The sequence below is a fragment of the Balaenoptera borealis genome, assembly GCF_965194805.1.
Source record: "Balaenoptera borealis genome assembly, chromosome: 20".
NCBI lineage: Eukaryota > Metazoa > Chordata > Mammalia > Artiodactyla > Balaenopteridae > Balaenoptera > Balaenoptera borealis.
In genome coordinates, this window is record NC_138879.1 from 49,898,531 (window position 1) to 49,911,703 (window position 13,173).

Below are 13,173 nucleotides of genomic sequence, written 5' to 3' on the forward strand. Positions count from 1 at the left end.
GGGGCGGGGAACGCAGCTCAGCTTGTGGGATCTTAGTTCCCTGATCAGTGGAAGCACGGAGTCCTAACCACTGGACCACCAGGGAATTCCCGCATACAATCTTTTTGTAATCAGAAAATAAAGCTATTTCCAAGGCAGGAAGAGCATTGAGTTTATTTTCATCCTATACATTCTTTCGTTCTCAACTTCCCCATTTTCTGAATCAACTGTGCAGGTTCCAGACTTATCATGTTCAACCATGCCCTACTCTTTTCATTTATTCCATCTATTCATCATCCCTGACGTTTCTTAAATGTCTCTAGTGACCATCTACTTTTAGCATTGCTACTGTCAACATAAAGTCTAGGTTTAATCTTAAAATATGATTAAAATTATCCCAACTGTTTTCCTCCCATACTGAAGGTTATTTTTTTCTGTATTAACGGTAAGGATGTTTTTTGAGGATGCTGTATATTATATTATATTCCTTTCTTATGAGAAAAGGAATTCAGGAGAAATAATTTTCTGATCTCAGTAATACTTAGGCTTCTTCAGAGTGTGTGCTTTATTTTTATCTTATCTATACCATGAGTTGTGTAACTGATCACATCTGCCTTTACACTTTGGCTGTGAGAAACTTAAGAGCCAGTTTACACCAGTGATAAGTACAAAGAATTATTTCGTATGTATTTTTTTTAAATAAATTTATTTATTTATTTATTTATTTTTGGCTATGATGGGTTTTCGTTTCTGTGCGCGGGCTTTCTCTAGTTGCGGCAAGCAGGGGCTACTCTTCATCGCGGTGCGCGGGCTTCTCATTGTCGTGGCTTCTCTTGTCGCGGAGCACAGGCTCTAGACGCGCAGGCTCAGTAGTTGTGGCTCACAGGCTTAGTTGCTCCGCGGCATGTGGGATCTTCCCAGACCAGGGCTCGAACTCGTGTCCCCTGCATTGGCAGGCAGATTCTTAACCACTGCGCCACCAGGGAAGCCCTCGTATGTATTTTTAGCAAAGCTAATTCTAATGAATACTTTATGCCTGTATCCATTTTTTTCCTTTCATTCTCACTTCTAATTGATGTCAACTTGTTGGAATTTATTCATTCATTCAAATATTTATTTAAGTATGTGCTAGGCGTTGGGGATATAACAATGAACAAAATAGTTTCTGCTCTCTTTGCTCTTGAGACAAAAGGGTCTCAAGGATCTTTCACGCTGATGGGGAAAGATAAACTATAGTATATCAAATGGTGATAAGCCACTGTAAACTACTTTTTGAGCAAGATGGGAAAGACAATAGTCTGACAACTTATCAAACCAAAAAATATTTAAGCAACGTCTTACCGCATCATTTTCCCCACTCTAACACTGTACAACAACATCAATGCACTTGATGCCTCTAAACCATACACTTCAAAATGGTTAAAATGGTGAGTTTTACGTTACATATATTTTACCACAATTTTTAAAAAGGCTTTCTGATCCTCTCACTCTCTCATGGTATATAACCAAATTTCTTAGACAAACTCTCCCTCTAAAATTTAGCTCCGTCTCAATCCTTTCTCATCCTCTACTTCCCTGAATCACTGACACTCCAAACACAACCTGAGCCTGTGATTTACACTCCCACTGCCCCTCAGACTTTCCTCCCTCAGGCTTTGATGACTCCCCTCTTTCTTTCCTAGTTTTCTCCTCCCTCTCTGAACACCACTTCTCAGCATTTTAATGGCTCCTTTTCCTCCACCTGCCCCCCAAACACAGCCTTCCAAGAGTAACCCATCATTTGCCCTTTTCTATTTGTCCAACAATCTACTCTTAGGTACTTGCACACACCAAGGCTTCAAGTATTACCTTGTGTGGGGTGTTACCTCCAAATTTACCTCTCATGAGCTTCAGAATCCATTTCCCAACAGGACCTCAACCGAAGCTCATCGTCCCCGCCAAACCTGTTCATCCACCTGACTTTCATTATTTCCCCTTAGTCATCCAACCTTGAAACCTGGCAATCATTCCCTATTCCTCCCTCTTCTTCACCCATTACATCCAACTAGCCTACTAAATGACCCTAACTTCCAGTATCTTCCCCAATAATCTGACCTACAAACTGTCACCAGATTGATCTTTCTTGGACAAAAGTTTGGTCCTTAACCCAGCACTCATGTTCCTCTATGATCTGACCTCAAAAGAAAGCTTTCCATCTTTATCTCTTACTTTACATCCTTCCCTCCTCTGAATATACACACCATCATACTCATACTCCTAAATCATATCCCCTCCCTCTTTTTACTAATGCCAATCCCCTATACTTAAACAGTAATTCATACTTCTACCAAACTTTTTTTTTTTGGCCGCACCACAAGGCTTGCAGGACCTTAGTTCCCCCACCAGGGATTGAACCTGGGCCACAGCAGTGAAAGCACCAAGTCCTAACCACTGGACTGCCAGGGAGCTCCCGAAAGTCTACCAAATCTTAACGGGCTGGTTCAAATGTCAGATCCTCCTATAAACCTTCCCAAATCAGGAATGTAAATTAACCTTCTCATCTGTGCTCCCTGGTATTTTGTATTAGTGAATTTGCCACATTCTAGCTGTATGAATTATGTTTGTCCTTATAACTCAACTACATTTTAAGAGGCTCAAAGGGAGCCATTTATTTGGGGGAAGGAAGATACAAAAACTCACCTGACTGCTACAACATATGAACCCTAAGTTTAAACCCTTTATATAAGAACCATGCTAAACATATTTAATAATTATTAAGTACCTACCATTATATTTTGCCAAAATGACATTTAAATCTAGGCAATCCAACTGGATATACAATCACACTTGACTATAATTATGTAAAGAGCTTGGGGTTTTGACAGTAGTGATTAGGAAAGACAAGATCAACTTACTTTGGGTTTCAAAATAGCTTCAATTCTTATTACATTATGACTCAGCTTTAATAGGCACTGCTTTCTAGCTACATTACTCTTAACCTATTCCCTCTTAATCCTGGCCAAAACAGACTACAAATTTAGTTGCTAACTGACTCGTCTCCAGAGCAAAGTATTTTCAGGTTTAAAAAAGGTTCCCTACTCTAGCTACACCACCATGCTCTAGGAAATCCTGTCCTCCTGTGTCCCCAGGGCTCCAATCCCCTAACTAATAACACATCCCCAATATAGTATTCTTCCCAGTGCATCCTGAGAAACATGGTTCTGTTTTCTTACTTCGTCCGACAGAATCACTTGATTGTCCATGCTCTAGTTCAGTGGTTTTAAAACTTTACACAGGACTGCCCTGGTGGTGCAGTGGTTGAGAATCTGCCCGCCAACGCAGGGGACACAGGTTTGACCCCTGGTCCGGGAAGATCCCATGTGCCGTGGAGCAACTAAGCCCGTGTGCCAAAACTACTGAGCCTGCGCTCTAGAGCCCACGTGCCACAACTACAGAAGCCCGCGTGCCTAGAACCTGCGCCTCGCAACAAGAGAAGCCACCGCAATGGGAAGCCCACGCACCACAACGAAGAGTAGCCCCCGCTCGCCGCAATGAAGACCCAACGCAGCCAAAAATAAATCAGTTAATAAAAGAAAAAAAAAAACTTCGCACAACTATTTCTTCACCTGGATAGTAGCTATACCTTGCTTTATAACAACTCTTTAAACTGCACATGTTTTATATTGCATACATCATACACACATACACTATTCTGTAGATATGACTATACAGCATAAGAGTAAAACAGACTGAGAAGTAATTTTAAAATTTCAGAGAGAGAGAAACCGTTAAACAACTGAATCTTTTCCTCGAACAATCTTAAAAACGAACAAAGTTGGAAGACTCACATTTTCTAATTTCAAAACTTACTACAAAGCTGCAAGAATCAAAACAGTGTAGTATGGCATAAAAACAAACATAGAACAACAGAATAAAATAATAGCCCAGGAAAAACCCCTTGCATACATCATCACATGATTTTTGCCAAGGGTGTCAAGACCATTCAATGGGGAAAGGACAATCTTTTCAACAAATGGTGTTGGGAAAACTGGATATCCACATGCAAAAGAATGAAGTTGGACACTTTCCACACATAAGATGCAAAAATTAATTCAAAATGAATCAAAGACATAAATGCTAAAACTAAAACTCTAAAATTCTTAGAAGAAAACATAGGGGGAAATCTTCATGACATTAGACTTGGCAACAATTACTTGGATATGAAAACCAAAAGAACAGGCAACATAAGAAAACAATAGATTGGGCTTCCCTGGTGGCGCAGTGGTTGAGAATCTGCCTGCCAATGCAGGGGACACGGGTTCGAGCCCTGGTCTGGGAAGATCCCACATGCCGCGGAGCAACTAGGCCCGTGAGCCACAGCTACTGAGCCTGCGCGTCTGGAGCCTGTGCGTCTGCAGCCTGTGCTCCGCAACAAGAGAGGCCACGATAGTGAGAGGCCCGCGCACCGCGATGAAGAGTGGCCCCCGCTCGCCGCAACTAGAGAAAGCCCTCGCACAGAAACAAAGACCCAACGCAGCCAAGAAAAAATAATAATAAATAAAATAATAATTAGAAAAAGAAAACAATAGATAAATTAGACTTATCAAAATTTAAAACTTGTGCATCAAAGGCAACCCACAGAATGGGAGAAGTCTGCAAATTGCATATCTTGACATGGGATTAATATCCAGAATATACAAACCTCATAAATTTAAGGACTTGAGTAGACATTTTCCCAAAGAAGACATACAGTTGGCCAATAAGAACATAAGATGAGGCTTTCTGGTGGCACAGTGGTTGAGAATCCGCCTGCCAATGCAGGGGACACGGGTTCAAGCCCTGGTCCGGGAAGATCCCACATGCCACAGAGCAACTAAACTCGTGTGCCACAACTACTGAGCCTGCACTCTAGAGCCCATACTCCGCAACAAGAGAAGCCACCCCAGTGGGAAGCCCGCGCACCGCAACAAAGAGTGGCCTCCGCTCTCCGCAACTAGAGAAAGCCCGCGCGCAGCAACAAAGACCCAGTGCAGCCAAGATAAATTTTAAAAAAGAAAGAAGAATATGAAAAGATGCTCAGTATCACTATTCATCAGAGAAATCAAATGAATCAAAACTACAAGATACCACTTCATAACTGTTAGGTTGGCTCTTGTTTTTAAAAAAAATCAAAACAAATCAAAATAGCAAGTGTTAACAAGAACACAGAGAAACTGGAGCCCTGTGCACTGCTGGTGGGAATGTTTAGTAGTGCAGCCACTGTAGAAGACAGTATAGCATTTCCTCAAAAAATTAAAAATTGAATTACCATATGATCCAGCAACTCTACTTTTGGGTATATACCCAAAAGAATTTAAAAGCAGGGACTCAAACAGATACTTGTATACCCACGTTAAGCACAGCATTATTTGCAATAGCCAAACAATGTGGAAACAACCCAAGTGTTCACTGGTAGATGAATGGGTAAACAACATACATAGACTGTAGCATGAAAACATGCTACAACATGGATGAAAATTGAAAACATTATGGTAAGTGAAACAAGCCAGACACAAAAGGACAAATACTTTGTGATTCTTACATGAGGTCTCTAGAGTAGTCAAACTCATAGAGACAGAAAGTAGAATGGTGGTTATTAGGGGCCAGTGAAAGGCAAGAATGGGTTAAATTGTTTAGTGGGTACAGAGTTTTTCAATTTGAGATGATGAAAAAGTTTTGGAAATAGTGGTAATGGTTACAAAGCAGTGTGAATGTACTTAATGCCACTGAACTATACACTTAAAAATGGTTAAAATGATCAATTTTATGTGTATTTTATCACAACAAAAAACAGTCCAAACATACAAATTAGATAAATGGGTAACACCTCAAACAGAAGCCAGTCATCTTCCTACTGCTTTGTGTGACAGATCCTGAAGTACAGATTGAGGATATCACTGCTCTTAATCACTCTCACACTTTTGATGTGGTCCACACTCAAGGAAGGCACCATTAATATTCAATCATGGGGGACTTCCTGGTAGTCCAGTGAGTGGCTAAGACTCTGCACTCCCAATGCAGGGGGCCCGGGTTCGATCCCTGGTCAGGGAACTAGATCCCGCATGCATGCCTCAACTAAAAAAATCTCCCAGGCCACAACTGAGACCCTGGTGCAGCCAAATAAATAAATAAATAAATTTTTAAAAAAATAAAACAAAAACCAATCATGGAGCTCAAAATTTCTCGATGTAGTACTCAGGAGCCACTCCAGCCAAATGAACACATGATGAGACATTTGCTATCCTTGCCTTAATATGTGACCTTTGAAAACAAATCTGCCCTTCTCTTCCTATGTGGGAACCCTTTCTCCCTTGTTTTCTGTGGAGCTTCTCCTAAATGAAAGGGCCACTTTAGTCTGTGTGAGGTTCAAGTAAGCCAAAACTCTCATTCTCATTGTTAACGACATGTATATAAAAAACAACTCCAAATGGACCACCTAACAGACTTCTTAGGTTTGTGAGGGATATCAAATTCCACCAAGTTGCCAGTCATCATTTTTATGGAGTGGGAACTCAAAGCCTGGACTAGAAAAAGAATGGCTAGTCTGGTTCTCCAGCTGAGAACCAGAATGTGAAGATAAATTAGTCTTGATTTAAAAAAACAAAACACACACAACTAGAAATACTTTTCACAAATTAATTATTTAAGTAAATGTACAAGCTGCAATTATTTTATGTTCTTCAAAATACTGACATACTGATTTTTCTTTTTTGTAAAAGCACTTTAGTACCTTACACATACCAGCTCTGATGGGCATAATAAACGTCAAGTGAATTCACAAATTATTTTAGCTAACAAGAGACACAGTAAAGCTTAAGATTTTGGTCCGAATTCACTGCCTTGCACCCAGACTACTGGGGGCGGGGGGTGGGGGGGGTGGGGGTTGGGGGGGCGTGGAGGTGAAACAAAATAAAAGGATGCTGTTGTGCTTTGCTTCTTTGTTTCCATTTTCATTCCTCTACATCAGTTCCTCCCCTCCCCCCTAGAATCCATGAGACAATCCTGAAATCACTTATATATTTACTCAAACTTATAAAGGAAACCTAAGCACCTACATGGAAAATTGGAGTTTAACTAAACTTTTTCAAAAAAAGAGTGTGAACAAAAAATTACGTGACTGCCACTTGGTGAGCTCTTGTGCCACATTGAGAATGAAAGTGGAGACAACAGTGTAGCAAAATAAAAAATGTTTATATTACTAAGTAGAGTAACACATATGATTACAAAATACAGTAAAAAGGTTGGAAGAAAAAAATACACCAATAACGTAAGTAATTGCTTTCAGGTGACATGAGACTGAGATTTCTCTCTCTCTCTCTACAATTAATCCACGGCTCACGAATAGGAATTTATTTCAATAAAGACTTTAATACACTGAAAATTCAAGACATTTTTATAATGGTTAAAGATTTCAATAACCCCAAAAAATAGGGATCCCTTCAAAATAATATTGATCTATCTTTTGCAGCCAATTCATAAACCAATCTTTCTGTTCCCAGTATAACTTTTACTATGAAGCCTGGTTCCTTGCCATTTAGGCTTTTTTAAAGGTATTTTTTAAAACATTTTTATAAAATGCTGCTACTTATAAGTAGCTTAAAATTTCAGTAAAGTTCTCTTAATCTAAAATGAAGTTAATTTTTCCCCAAAATGACTAAACTATCACCAGTAGAAGTTCCTAATGGAATTATGCCAAATAGTGACAAGTTCCATGACTCACTAAAAGAAAGATTAAGTATCATGCCCTTTGGGTGGAAAGACTAGTTTAGCCAGATTACCCAAGCACAGAGTTACTAGTACTAATAACATCTCATATATCTTAAAAAAAACACACAAAAAACTTTGTACATTGTACTTTGATGGAAGTGTTTAATAATTCAACACTCTGTAACACAAGGCAATTGATCATATTTAGAAGCAGCAACAACAATCCAAAATCTAAATTATCATGATAGATTTTTCTCAATACAAGCAGGAGGCCAAGTGTTTCTAAATCAACTGTTTTCAAAAGTTTCTCCGCCCCCCCCAATGCATTTCAAAGCTATCTTCAAATTTTCCACAGTCTTATCTGATCTTAGGAATAGGAAATATTCTGTTAAAGAAAACACAGCAAAGCCTAAGTAATTGGATAACTGAAAAAAACTTTTCCATGTCAAAAATCACCATACAAAATTAAAAGGCATTGGGAGTTCCCTGGTGGTCCAGTGGTTAGGACTTGGTGCTTTCACTGCCCGGGCCCGGGTTCAATCCCTGGTCAGGGAATCCCACAAGCTGCTCGGTGCAGCCAAAGAAAAATTAAAAGGCAAACAACTACTCTTACAAACCTTTAAAACAAGCCCCCCACCCCGCAACCCACACAATTCAAAACTGTCAAGAAGTGTTCAATTTTATTGGGAATTTTTAAAATAAAATTATATCTTTTTCTTTTACTATTTATTTATTCATTTATTTGGCTGCACCGGCACTTAGTTGCGGCACACAGGATCTTCCTTGCGGCATACGGGATCTTTAGTTGTGGCGTGCGGGATCTAGTTCCTGCCAGGGATGGAACCAGGGCCCCCTGCATTGGGAGCGCGGAGTCTAACCACTGGACCACCAGGGAAGTCCCTAAAATTATTTCTTTTCACCTTGCAGAATCAAACATTTTTAGAAGTCCCTGATAGTAAGCACGCAATAAAAAATGGAATTTTAATACAGTGATAGTGGAACTATAACCTTCCTAGCAGGTAAGTGGTGATATTTGTTAGGAAGCTCAAAAGGGTACAAACTTCCAGCTGTAAGATACGTAAGTACTGGGGGTGTAATGGACAACATGATGACTATAGCTAAGACTGCTGTATGGTATACTTGAAAGTTGCTAAGAGAGCAGATCCTAAAAGTTCTCATCACAAGGGAAAAAAGTCTTTATTTTTCTTTTTTTGAAGTTAACTATATAACACGATGAATGCTAACTATTTTTATTGTAATAAGCATTTCACAATATACGTAAGGCATTATACTGTATACCTTAAACTTAGTGCTGTATATCAGTTACATCTCAATAAAACTGAAAGAAAAAAAAGAACCTCAAAAAATGTTTTATCTTCTTTGATTCCGCAATAACCACTCCTAGAGATTTATCCTAAGAGAAATAATAAAAGATTATGTGTAAATATTTTTCATAAGGAAAATTCACAGAAGCATTAGCTATAATTTAAATAATTTGTAATATAAAAACAACCTGAAGTCAAAAATTGGGGGAATCCTATGGTATCAATATTTGCATATGAAAGAATGCTATGTATCAATGTAAAATACTTTGAAAGAGTATTTAATGACATGGAAAAATATTTACAATTTGTTTTTAAAAGATAAAATATTGTAAATATATCTAACTCTTAAAAACACATACACTACATGTATTTTTAAAAAGTGAAACCAAAAAATTTGGCCCAAACCTCTAATCTATCTTCCAGTTCAAGGTGCCAGCATGAGCACATGTGTTTATCTCTTCTCCTTTCTAATAACTTTATTAAATAAGCCTTTCTAAAGAAATTTTAAAATAACTTTTTAACTAAAAATATTTTTTAAAAAGCCTAGGTAGATTGCCCATGGTTCTGAAAAGATGGAAAACGGATGGAGGAATGTGGATTAGGCACAGTGGAGGGAGAAGAGCAGAATACTCACAGAGGGGGTGCAGCGGGCGAGGAAGGCTAATCTTCTGGGCAGAACCCCAGAGAGGCGCCAGTTCAGTGACCGTCGTAGTGAGAAGTGGGACTGAAAACATCTGTCATAGCAAGAAGTCAACAGAGAATGTCTAAAGTTGATAAACCAAAAAATAAACACTATAAGCATATTATTTAGAACATGGAGTTCAGCCCCAGGAAATGTGAACCAAAAAGGTTTTTTTCAAAGTAGTTGCCTCTGGAGAGTGTGGCTCTTCATTATTAGGCCTTTTGTATCACTGATATTTGATTACTTGATTTTTTAAGCTAAGTGTGTGTATAATATTGATTTTAAGTTTTCATCCTTTTTTATTTTATACTTTGTTCATTTTCCTTTTAATACACAACATCCTACGTTCTACTTCCTTCCCACCAAGGCAGAGGCTGTATGCACCTCATTTAGCAGTGTTTTTCAACTATAAGTTATGCAGTCATGAAACAGATCTAGTGGGATATAAACAGCATTTTTTCCTAATAAAAGGAAAAATAAAATAGGGATATTGTTGGTGAAGCTTTCATTTCAATTATAAATGTTTACTTAAATGTGTGTACTGGGGTACTATGAAACATCTCTTTCTCGTGTGTCTATTCTCAACCCAGCACCCAGAACAATCCTGTCAAACTGTGAATTCAGATCATGTTACTACTCCAATGGCTTTGAGTTCTGCCTCACAGTAATGAACAGCCTGCATAATTGCCTAAAAGGTCCTTTAGAATCAACCAGTATCTTTTCAACCTTCTACTTGCTACCTTGTACACTTGGCTTCAGCTAACTGCTCTCCCTCATCTTCCTCTGACATTCAAGACTATCTCCACTTCAGGGCCTTTGTGTTTGCTGTACCCTCTGCATGATTCCCTTCCTCAGCTAATTCAATTATTTAAATGTCATCCTATTTTAAATCATAACCCTCACACTCTTACGCTCTACTCCCTATTTTATCCCCTTACTCCTTATTACTCTTCATAGTCCCTATTTTATTCCGTTTTATGGATACTTCCCCCGCAGCATACAACTTTCTATTAATTGTTTCTCTCCCCTACCCCCACTAGAATGCAAGCTCTAAAAGAACATGGATTTTTGTTTGTTTGCTGATGTAGTCCAGCACCTGTTACAGTCCCTGGCATGTAGTAGGCCCTCTGTAAGTATCTGTTGAATTAACAGATTAGATAAAACATATATATCATCTTAGGAATTGCCAGATTATTAGCAAACAAGCACAACAGTTTGGAACCTTTAAGAAATTCTGGCAATTTCAATTTTAAGGATACGCTATGACTTAGACTCTGGAGTGGTAAATTCAGGTTATTCACAATACTGAGTATGTTGCTGGCATACTGGGCCATAATGAATGTGCAAGTCTGTTGAAATAATTAAAACAACCTTTCTTAACATCAAAAGTAAAATTTTAAATGCTGGTATCTGCCACCATTTAAAAAAAAAAAAAAAGGGAGAACCTATCCCCTAAAGAGCTAAGATACTTTAAAGTACAGAAGTCTTATACCTTTTTAAATATGTCACAGTGAAAGTCTCATGCTCAGTAACCACAATTTGCACACATTCACAATTTTCACTATTTCCTTCAACCCCGAATGGAGATCAAGGGGCACGCTGTTGATCACCTTCATTTCTTCAGAATAAAACAAAGAGCAAGTTAGCATTCCTGTGAAATTCACATAGCAGGTCTTTTACTGTGGCACATACGGATGACAGAGCCTTTGTCAGTCATGATTTTCTTTTTCAATGAATTTTTTTCTAGTCTACATTACAACTCACTGGATGAAAAAAAGAAATCTTCAACAGATTTTCAATGATTAATAAGAAAAATCCTTGAACACTTCTCCCTCATACACACAGAAGCACACATGGCAAAACAGATTTCTACTGAGTTAAAAAGAAGCTTATCCAACTGCAAAAAGAAATGTCTTTAAGCCTGCAAATGAATAACAGTTTTTCCATATTTCGTGCCATTAATAAAGCACACTTAACAGCATGACTTTACAAAAAAAAGTTTCACTAATCACTTGTTTTTTGTGTTCTTGGAGAATAAATTTTGGTATTAGCTGTTTTGCAACTGGTTCTACCCATCCATTTTCTCAAAAAACAATGTGGTTTTACCTGTTTTTACCACAAGAAGTAAAGGTTTTTTAAAGAGGGAAATAAACGAGACAAGCTGAAAGGGCAGCTCACAGACATAAATAAAATTGAATGAAGTACTCAAGCCACTGGCACAATGAAAACTACATAGCATAAAGGAAGTAGCAGACCTGATGTTGATGAAAACAAATTTATGAAATGAAAGAGAACCTCAAGAAAATTCACTAGAACACAGCAGAAGAGAACGAAGGAAGCATTTAGAAAAATAAAATGAAGACAGGAAATGAAGATGAACAATCATAAAACTGATGTCTTTTGAGGAAAAATAAAAATGAAAGCATATTACAAGATATATAAGAAAATATTCCTGAATCGCAGATTGAAACGGCTTACCATGTAACAGGAAAATGTAATAGAGAATCACACCAAGACCGAGATATATCCTGATGAAGTTACTGAACTTCAAGGATAAAGAAAGAATTCTACCAATACCCAGGCAGAAGTAGGTCACCTACAAAGGGAAAAAAAAAGTCAGGCTGGCCCCAGACTTCTCTAGAGTAACCCTAGATGCCAGAAGATAATGGAGAAATGTCTACTGGGTATTAAGGGGAAGGCAACATAGCTCAAAAATTCTATAACCAGCCAAAATATAACTTCACTTGTGAAATCCTCCAACATTTTTAAACATACTAGACTCCTGAGAATAGAGCATTCAAACAACCACTCCTCAAATAGAAAAATCTATTTGATAAACATAATAGATTTAAGAATATTAAAGCTATACCTTTATAATAGTAGCCACAGAACTATAAGCTACCATATTTCATCTATTCTAAGATGCACTTTTTTTCACATTTTAGTATATCTGAAATCAGCATGCATGTTACAACCAATGGCATGTCATAGTTTCTTTGACAGAACTTAACCATGTTAGTGGTTGTCGTACAATCTTACAATCAATGGTACTTTAGACATAATGAAATACAGTATAAACTTCCAAAATGAGAGAAGGAAGAGAAAATAAAGGCAATAAACCATGTAGTTTAACACAGAAAAAAGAAAACCAAACAGAAAGATAGGCAATGAAAAGAACAGTATTACAGAAGCAAAACCAAACATACAATATTAATGTAAATGATTAAAAGCATCTCAGATTGGGTCCAAAAAGACTAACCTTTCTTTATCCAACTACATGGGGTCTAAATGAGACAAACCTAAAACAAAGACTTTGAGAGGTTAACAATAAAAGGTTAGACATAAGTATAAGCAAGCAAGTATAAACACTCTTATCAGTTGAATTCAAAGTAGAAGAACATTAAAGGTGGCAAAAAGGTCACTTTTCAGAATGCTCAAGATTACAATCCATAAAGAAGATAT

General features: G+C 37.9%; 1 protein-coding gene and 1 long non-coding RNA gene across 3 annotated transcripts in view; both read right to left on the bottom strand.

The window, feature by feature from the left end:
* The window catches only part of UBE2G1 (ubiquitin conjugating enzyme E2 G1), a 97,300-nt gene that overhangs the window by 49,110 nt on the left and 35,017 nt on the right, over nt 1-13,173 (bottom strand). The window lies entirely within an intron of this gene.
* Nucleotides 7,847-13,173, bottom strand: part of LOC309617902 — a 35,602-nt gene continuing 30,275 nt past the window's right edge. The window contains exons 2-3 of the long non-coding RNA XR_014238174.1: nt 9,664-9,793; nt 7,847-9,118 (exon numbers count right to left, since the gene is read on the bottom strand). This is a non-coding gene — a long non-coding RNA (uncharacterized lncRNA). The remainder of the gene's footprint in view (nt 9,119-9,663; nt 9,794-13,173) is intronic.